We start from the raw sequence: 10,613 nt of genomic DNA, 5'->3' as shown, positions 1-10,613 counted from the left end.
ACCTGCTCCTCAATTAAGAAGCACTAAATGAAGTCTAGAAATTAGCTCTCTCTATCTTTACTTTTAAAACAACAACAAACAAAACAGACATATTCCAATGTTGTTACTACCATCTGGTAAACATAGTTAATAGTCTTCCTTACTTCTTACTCAAAAGGCTTCTAGAATTCAAAGGGATTATTCTGAAATGAGGATGACAGAGAAGGTCCTTTGGAGAAGTTCTCCCTTAAGAAAGCAATGCAGCCTTGTGGAGAGAACACAGGCTTGAAATCCAGACACATCTACCCCTGGATCTTGGTTTTACCACTTTCTGATTCTAAGTCCTGGTACGTGAAAGACTCACAATCAATATTTGCTGAACACAGAAAGTTCACTTAACTCCTCTGAGCCTCAGTTTCCTGATCTGCATAAATGAGGTGATTATTTCCATTTTGAAAAGTTATTATGTGGATGAGATAATCCTGTACATAAATGATAGCATTGATGATTATACTTTAGAATAAAATAAAAACAGAGGACAAAACTATTTGTGGTACTTAGTCCATCTTGCATTGCTATAAAGGAATACCTGAGGCTGAGTAATTTATTAAGAAAAACGGTTATTTGGCTCACGGTTCTGATGGTTGGAAAGTTCAAGATTAGGCGTCTGCAATGTGAGGACCTCAGGCTGCTTCCACTCATCACAGAAGGTGAAGGGGAACCAGTGTGTTCTGAGATCCCATGGTGAGAGAGAGAGCAAGGGAGAGGGGAAAGGCCAGGCTCTTTTTAACAACCAGACCTGTGAATACTAATATAATGAGAGCTCACTCGCCCCAGAGGGAGGCTGTGGTATTATGATACACACACACACACACACACACACACACACACACCCCACATTGGTTTTTATCCTTGGTTCTTGGTTCATAACTCCCATAGCCCTTGTCACAGTCTTTTGTTATAACATCGGGTACGTTAAGCCCTCAGAAACGGAATCTCTCTCCTGTCCTTCTTTCACCTGCCCTGAGACAGGACTCTAATGTTCCTTCGCCTTTTTGATTGTGGGACTTAAGACCCTCCTCTGAGAGAGTCCTACCTCATATCCTGGGGGAAGAATTGCTGACATCATGAAGCTTCCATAAAAATCTAGGAAGACTGGGTTTAGTGAGTTTCTGGATAGCTGACCACATGGAACCTCCATTCCCTTGGAGGGTAGCACATCCGTGGAGGATATGGGAGCTTATGCCACATATACCTTCCCATATACCTTGCCCTTCATCTGTAATCTTTGCAATATCCTTTATAATAAACCACTAATTGTTTTTCCCAGAGTTCTGTGAGCTGCTCCAGCAAACTAATTGAGCCCAAAGAGGGGGTTGTGGGAATCCTAACTTGAAGCTGGTTGATCAGCATTTCTGTTGGTTGGACTTGTGACTGGTGTCAAGAGACAGGGAGCAGTCCTGGGAACTGACCCCTCAATCTGTGGGATCTGACACTATCTCCAGATAGATCATGTTGGAATCGACTGGAGGACACCCAGCTGGTGTCTGCTGCTTGGTAGTGGGGAGAAACTCCCACATCTTTGTTCACAGAAGTTTTCTTCTGTGTTGCTGATTGTTGTGGTGACATGAGAGCAGAGGGAAAATGTGGCTTGAGAGTTTTTCCTGAAATGATTGGTGTCAGAAGTGGGATTTGCTAGACTCATTCTGGCTAACAGAACCATGTAGTTTGGAAAGAGAAAGGAGGAAAGGGTGAGGGATGAAGAATTTTTTATTCCTGGATGACCATGTGGTCACCTATGGTATGAAGCCAAAGCTGTGTGATCAGTTACTAAAGGTAGACATTACCAGTGGAATTTAAAGGTGAATCTAACTCCCATGGGGTTGGTTCACTGGATGCATAAGGAAATGCAAACTCATGAGACAAAAATAAAATAGTCAATTCCTTGGTTACTGTTACCTATAATAGCCAAAATAAAAGTAAAAGAGAGTTCTGGGTCAGGCTTTGAGGCTGGATCAAGCTCAGATGTGGGTCTGTCTGAGCTCAGCCCACTAGTCTCAAAGACATCAACAAAGGAGAAAATATTATGCAGGGACAGTACAAAGTACCAAGAAGGTAGTCAATGTGGAAGAAGGACAAACCCAGGTAACTGTTGAAACCAAAGAGAATAATGTGAAGGAATTGTTTCATGTTGTAGATCAGTATCAGCTTCCAGAGAACCCTTTACTAAAATGGATTCTGAGAGTGACTAATTTAGGCACAGTATCTTTGGTTTTGAATGCTGCAAAGTAGATGATGCTCAGGTTGATGGAAGACCCAAAGCTTACTATTGAACAATCATAGATGGGGATATATGATCAGACACAAAGGGGGTTATTCATGAGGTAATAGCCAGCCTGCTGGACTCAATAAAAGCCTCTGTAAGATTGCTTTACCCTGAGAAGAGAGACTGTCCAATCCACCTGTAAATGCCCCCCACATGAAGCAGCTGAAATGCTTCACCTGCAAGCCCTGTGGGATCAGTTTTATGATGGCAGGAATATTCATCTGATGAATATGTCCCTAACTCAGGTCATGGTAAATGCTGTGGTTAAGGGGACCCCTTCTACATGGGCACCCCATGTGACGATCCTCCTTCAAAATCAAACAGTGTTTTGAGAAGCTGTACCAAATTTGCTGTCTCAACTTTCCCTTATGGGACATACAGATGCTAATAAAAATTAGGTTAATTAATAAAAATATTAATTAACCTAATGAGACCAGGGAAAGAAGAAAAGGAGAATCAAAGGGCTCATCCCAACAAGGTGGAAATTCTTAAAAGGTTATTTAAAAATGAAATTCTTTTTGAAAATAAAAAGAAAGGAGAGTCATGAGATTGAACAGAAGGAAATCTTTAGATGGCTATTAAAAAACAGAATGAATAAAATGGAAATTGATGGAGTTATAACAAAGGAAATTGATGGGGTCAATACAACAGTATCAAAGGTTGGGTGAACCAAAGGGAGCCTCTGCTAATCCCCCAATGTTAAAGGGCTTCAACCCAGTTTGCTCTAGTTTAGAGAAATGTTAAAAGCCAGAAGGCCTCTAGAGATTCTAATGAGAAATCTAATCAGACATTGACAAATTGTCTGGGGCAATAGTCAGGAAGGTTGATCAAAATAAAAATTAAAGAAAGACCAAGGTCCTTTGGCTCAGCCCTTGGCTGGAAACCCAACGCCTTTTGCACAAAAGAGGGTAAAATAGTCTGGGGGTAGAGAAGAGAATTTTCTGAAACTAGAGCATAAAAATGTAAGGATTGGTAGGATTATGAAAGTTGATGTATTTGAACACACTTCATGTGAAGTGGTTGCATCTCTTTTACCTAATTGTATCATGAGAAATGACATTGTATCTGACTGGGGAATGCTTCCCCTACCTGGTACTGTAAAACAGAAAGCATGTAAACCTGCTCTTCAAGCAATGTTACTTTTACACACTAAATGGGAACTGGTAAGCTTGCCCAAGCCCACACAGTGCAGAGGAGAAGGCAGAGCAGCTGATAAAGATAAATTCTCCATTTGACAGCACTCTGTGGCACATTTCCTGGGGCTTATAGCAAAATTCTGTGAGAATTTCCCACAATGCCTACAAAGATTTTGGACTAAAGAATTTCCAGTTGAGGAGCATTTATTGCCTTGCTAAGGGAAGTTAACTGACGCTACTTCTATGACTGAAGGTCATAAAATGATCTTGACACCTGAAATACCAACGCTATCTTGGATGACGTCAGGGAAATACTCTAATCAGGATAGTAATGCCAGGAAGAATTCCATAATAAAATGGAAATGGTTTATTTAGGATTCTGCTACCTGGGAAATGCAGGGAGGAGATACTCACAAGCAGGGAGCCTCTTTACCTCTAGGCCTGACTCTGAAACTGTGTGAGGTGGGTGCTGCTGGATTCTATCAACACTTGGACAGTACACCATGAATAGCTCTTTGGTGACCAAAATGGAGCTGCTTGGTTTACAGATGGCAGTTTCAAAGTGAATAGACAACATCCTGTTTGGAAGTCAGCTACCTTGATCAAAGAAGATTACAATGGACCAGTTTGGTGAGCTGAATTGCATACTGTTTTTCTCACAGTGATGGAATAATTGAATAGTGGTGGAAGCCTCTGTGTTTGGGTTTTTACTGACTCATGGTAGTGACAAATGGCCTGGCCACATGGTCACGCAGAAGGGCAATGGAAACCCAGTTTATTAAAGGAATGCCCACATGGGGCATGGCCCTATGGAAATTTGAGAAGTGTTTAAAGTAGAATGAGTGCCCATCAGAAGAACTCCCTTCCAGGTCTAGAAGGTGACTGGAATCAACAAGTAGATATCTCTGTGTGCTCCCTGCAGGTGGCCACCTGGGTCCATGACATGAGGAGACTTAGGTCACCACAGCAGTGCAGAGATGGGCTGAATTGAGACATGTTCCCTTTGCACCCTCTCTGGCACATAATGCCATTAAGAATTACTCTGTTTGTTACCAAGAGAGACAGAGGCTGAGGATAGCCATGAGACAGGTTTCCTGATGGGAAGGCCCTCAGGAAATGAGACTGATGCTGGGAGCCCTGGGGGGCTACAAATGGGTCTTGACGGGAATGGATGCCGACTTGGAACTGGGCTTTGTTTACCCAGCAGAAGATGAAAATGCTCAGAGTGCCATTAAAAAAAACAAAAACTAATCTGGGTGACTGACCATCATTTCTTTAGGCCAAGGAACACACTGAAGAGCCCATCATGTCTAGCAGTGGGCAGAGAGATACCCGCCTTAGAGTAATAGTTTAATAAAGAAGTAAAACAGGCAATTGAAGCATTGCTTATCTGGAACAGGGAGGATGAAAGCATGAAGGGCTCGCTTACATGCTTTCATGAGTATGTGCTCACCCCCAACATGAGCGGGACTAGTGTCCACGCTAGATTTTTCTGTTTTTCTGATTGATCTGGGGAAGAGCAGGTAGGGAGGATGGATGCTGGTATGGCTATGCAATCTTGCCAAGGGAGTATAACAGGTATAACAGCATAACTGGTATAAAACTATATATATGGATTTTTCACAATAAAACTATATATTTTCAAAAAAACTATATATTTTCACAATAAAACTAGATTTTTTAAAAACTATGTATATATAGTTTTTACAATAAACCACTAATTGTGTTTCCCTGAGTTCTGTGAGCTGCTTCAGCAAATTAATTATAAATATAGTTGCTATACCAGGGAATATATATACACACACACACACACACACACACACACACACACATAGAACTATATATATATAAACTAATATATGTAAACAGTTGTTATACAAAAATAATAGTTATGTAACTATAACTATAAAACTATACATATTTTTTCTTCCCAAAATCACCTTAAAAATTTATTTTTATTTTTCTCCCCTATCTGATGCAGTGGTCCCAGGACCAAGGCTACAACTGCAAGTGCTGGAAGCAGGGTTGATTTCTAAGTAAGAAACTGCCTCTGTGTTTTTAAACCTCATGTCAGAATTTCTGAGGGCCTGATGGAAGTGAGCTGTGCCTTCCACCCATCTAGCAACACTGGGGTTAAGAGCAAAGCAAGCATATTGCCTGGTGGTAAAAATAGCTCACTAGCTCTGTACCTGTGTAACCTTACACTATCTGAATGGGGGTGGACTGAGGAGGAGGTACTTGCTAGACTTGGACCACTGCCTGCAATCTAGGCAGCAGAGCGGTGATTCTAACATCCCTTCACAAGGTGAAAAGGTTTGGGTATTCGTGGAGAGAAGGAGAAATGTAGCTGAGTGTAAAGAAATGAATAAATGGATTATTAATTGAGGGAAATTCAATATTACATTAACAACTCAAAAGAGTTCCGGAGCAAGAGATGACATTTCTCTTAGCTCAATTATTCCAGGTGCCTGAAGGGTGTATATGTTTACCAAGATCACTCCTGCTTTTGGAATCTGACAAGATTGAAAGGAAATATTCAAACCTGTGCGGCCTCACTCTGGGAGACATTCATACATCATGATGGACTGGACTAAGTATTAATGATTATGTATATTGTTTTGATGTAAGAGATCTATGGTCAAAAACCAGAGGGTGGGCTGGGCATGGTGGTTCACACCTGTAATCCCAGAACTTTGGGAGGCCAAGGCAGATGAATCACCTGAAGTCAGGAGTTTAAGAGCAGCCTGGCCCACATGGTAGAACGCTGTCTCTACTAAAAATACAAAAAATTAGCTAGGCATGGTGGTGCATGTCTGTAATTCCAGCTACTTGGGAGGCTGAGGCAGGAGAATTCCTTGAACCCGGGAGGCAGAGGCTTCAGTGAGCCAAGATTGCACCACTGCACTCCAGCCTGGGCAACGAGCCAGACTCCATCTCAAAACAAACAAACAAAAAAACCAAGGGTGTAGCCTGTGGTGTTTTTATACATTTATACATACATATTTACATATGTCTTTATAATATATGCTGGCTTTCATCCATGGTCCTGGCTCATAACTCACATAGCCCTTTTTACAGTCTTTTGTTAAAATGTTGTTGGGTGTGTTAAGTCTTCAGAAACAGAGTCTCTCTTGCCCTCTTTTCACTGCCCCAGAACAGGACTTTAATCTTCCTCACCTCCCCTGAGATAGTCCCACCCTACACCTGCAGGGAAGAAATGCTGATGTCATGAAGCTTCCATAAAAACCCAAGCCCACTGGGTTCAGGGAGCTTTTGGACAGCTGAACATGTGAAGGTTCCTGGAGGTGGCATACCTATGGAGGGTATGGGAACCTGTGACCCTTCCCACATGCCTTGCCCTACCCAGCTCTTCTTCTATATTCTGTGCAATATCTTTGACAATACACCACTCATTATGTTTCCCTGAAATCTGTGAGCTGCTCCAGCAAATTAATTGAAGCTAGAATGGGAGCTCCAACTTGAAGCCAGTCAGTCAGAAGTTCTGGAGGCCTGGACTTGTGACTAGTGTGTGGCGGAGGGTGCGGCAGACCTGGGGACTGAGCACTCAACCTGTGGGATCTGACACTATCTCCAGGTAGATCCTGTTGGAATTGACACCCGACTGGTGTTCACTGCTTGGTGGAGGGAGAAGCCCCCACGACATTGGTCACAGAAGTCTTCAGTGTGCTGCTCGTGATGGTGGTGTGAGAGTGTTAGGGGTGGTGAATATCTGGGTTATTGGCAGCAAATAAATACAGGTCTGCAGCAACCTCAGTCCTTGTCTTGTTAAAAGAAAGAATTCAGCTGAGGGGCATAAGGCAGAACAAGGGACTGAGGCAAGTTTCAGAGCAGAAGTGGAAGTTTATTAAAAAGTTTTAGAGCAGGAAAGAAAGGAAAGGAAGGTATACTTGGAAGAGACCCAAGTGGGCACTGTGGAGGTCAGATGGGATATTCGGCCTTTTGGTTTGGGGTTTTATACATTGGCATACTCTTGGGTTTGCATCCTTCTTCCCATCATTATTCCTTTAGGGTGGGCCACCGCAGGCACAGTGGCCTGCTAACAGTTGAGAGGTGAGCATGTGCAGCGTGTTTACTGGAGTTGTACAATTGCTTGCCCATGGCATTCTTCTCTTTTCCGGTGCAATGCTCCTAGAAGGTCATACTCTGCCATTTTGTCTCTTAATGTGCATGCCTGAGCAGACTCACCCAATTCCAGAGCTGCCGGTTACCAATTTTGAGAGTTTTCACCTATTGTGAAATAACCTCTTCCCGGCACCTGCAACCAATTATCATTTTTAGAGAGGCAGTGTGACAACTGCTGGACCATCACCTGATGGTCACCTGACATTCCTGGTAGGTCATGGGGAGCCCTCATCTGCCCTGCTCATGCCTGGCTAGGTAACTACTACAACAAGAGCAGAGGAAAAAAATGCAGTTTGAGAGAGTTTTTCCTGAAACAGAGGGTATAATTCTCTTCATGGGAAATCTGCCCCAATGACCCAAACACCTCCCATTAAGAATCACCTCTAACACCGGGGATCAAATTCCAACACGAGGTTTGGAGGGGATGAATATTCCTATGCAGCAGGCATGTTTTATGACTGTGCATGGCTCCTTTTGCCTTCAGACTACCGTTCTGTGCATTTCTCATACATGGGGCATGGCTGTCATAGATCTAATCTTGAGGTGATGCCAAACCCAGAACTTTTGTTGCGAGCACTGACTTTAGCCTTCACTCCACCAAGTCTCTAGCAGGGCTGGGTTACTGATAACAACATCGTCTTTGTTCATTGTCCTCTTTTCTCAGTCCTCTTCCCTCTCCTTCATGCCTCCTGGGGAAAAAATCTTAGAAGCTCAAAATGCTAAAAAGAAAGAACAGGTGGGACCTGAGCCAGAACAAAGGTCCTGGATTGCCCACATACTGATTAACTAATGCTGGCTTTTCTGGAGGTGGCAGCTGAATCTATTGCATATTAGCTGAAATGATCACCCTTAGACTGGCCTTCCTTTGCACTCTGAGTTTATAGCAGCACCTTCCAAGTTTAGCTTTTTAATCACAGTTAAGCAAGTATTTTATGTGTAGAGTACAGAAAAGTAGGTCAATTGCTCTTCTCTGCCTTCTAAGAACAATGAAACTCTTCTCAAACATTTTGCAAGAAACTAACATAATCTCCCCCGCTGCGCTGAAAACAGAACACTGAAGGGTCATTTAAGAGTATGAGACAGTCTGCATGGTGGCACTGATGAAACGGCCAAGAAACGAAATGTTTGCCCAGACGAGGACTCTTGGCGATAATGTTCCCAGAGAAACAAGACCCTGAACCAAACCTTTCATCCATTAAACCAGTGTTTGTAAAGTGGTTCCAGTGTATCTCCCCATGTCTGATCCTACTGAAACATATGATCCTTCCCCTAAGAGCCTTATCCTTTACCAAGAAGGACAAACACACCCTTGAAACAAATAGAAATCAACTAAGTACTTAACTGAGTGATATTGACTTTAAGTGAGGGAGAGTTTCCAGGAAGGGGAATCAATGTGGGCTGAGATGCTGAGAAGGTCTACATGAAGAAGACAGAGGTTAAGCTAAGCTGTGAATGATGAGTCAGCTTTCAGTAAAAGGAGAAATGAGGAGAGGGCATTGGAGAGGCAGTGTGTGTGTCTGTGTGTGTGTGTGTGTGTGTGTGTGTGTAAGGAGCAAAGAAGATTCTAAGATAAGGAGGTGCTGATAAGTAAGATATACACTGTTCACTCAAAATCTGAAACCTCACCTTGTATTTATGCAGTCCTCTGCTTCAATTCTCTCTTCTCTCAAGCCCCACCTAACTATTCTATTTGCTAACTGTAAATTTTCTCTTTCTAATTACTGTATCTTGCATCCACCAGCCTTATTAGTACATGGAACTTCAAATCATTTCTAATGTTTCATGTCCAAAAAGAGAGAAGATTCAACTCTCTTCCAAAAAGAGAGAAAATTCTCATGAGTTCCCAGCACCAGGCTGAACACATGCTCACTAGATACTACCCAGTGGCTGAAACAGAATTTATTTCCCTCAGTTGCACATCTCTGAGCAGACCAAGGAGTTTCATGACTGCTATCCTGGCAGATAAGGAGCAGATGTGAGGGGCCAAAATGCTGGTAACAACTGCAGAAGAATGTCTGTGGGAGACTATAGCTCTGAAACTGTAGGTTACCTTCAATTACTGGCGTTGAAAAGATGGATTTGGTCTTTCTTTCCCTCTTTCTGTCTCTCTCCTTTTCTTTCTTCCCAGAATTTTCCACAAATGAGTTCATTTATAAAGGGAAAGGCAAGCTTTGATGACAACACCTTCACAGAACAGGGGCCTTTGACAACATCGGTCTGGATTGAGGAGTATGTTCCCCCACCGGATCCTTAAATTCCTCCCTGTAGTGTGTTCAGCTTGATTTCAGCCTGAGTGTCCAGGCGGTTGGAACCCACAGCCCCTTCTGGGCCCCAGGGGAAGGCATCCTTCCTCTCCCTCCTCCCCAGGCTCTGAGGTGGCTGGCGTCCTGCCGGGCTGTGCCAGAAAGCAGCATGACCACCAGCGCCACTGTGGTCAGGACAGGAAGAAAATCTCGGGCTTTCACAGCTAAACTATGGTTTGAGAAACGCTGGCGACTGAGGGTTGGCTGGGTAAAGGAACAAGAATAGCAGCTGCAATGCACTCTTTGACTCTGCCTCTCCCAAAACAGTCCCTAAAAGGGCCATAGAAGGGATCACAATGTTCACGGCTGGGCTTGACATAATCTTAGTCCTGGGGTGGGGGCCGGTGAGAAACCCGAGGGTTTCTTTTGGGGTCTTTCTGAGGGTAGAAAAGGGAGTCTCATGGCCCATCTTACTTCTAAGGAGCATTCTTTTGGCCCTAAGCAAGACCCCTGGGAACTCAGTATTTTTTCAGTTCAGTTTAAAATCCCAGATGAAATTAGCTGGGCGTGGTGGCATGCGCCTGTAATCCCAGCTACTTGGGAGGCTGAGGCAGGAGAATCACTGGCACCTGGGGGGGGGGGAGCGGAGGGTTGGGGGGGAGAGGTTGCAGTGAGCTGAGATCATGCCACTGCACTCCAGCCTGGGTGACAGAATGAGACTCTGTCTTAATGGGCAACAGAATGAGACTCTGTCTTAAAATAAAATAAAATAAAATCCCAGCTGTC

Source organism: Callithrix jacchus, chromosome 2, assembly GCF_049354715.1.
Source record: "Callithrix jacchus isolate 240 chromosome 2, calJac240_pri, whole genome shotgun sequence".
In the NCBI taxonomy this organism is placed as follows: Eukaryota; Metazoa; Chordata; class Mammalia; order Primates; family Cebidae; genus Callithrix; species Callithrix jacchus.
Note: the sequence above shows the minus strand (reverse complement) of the source record.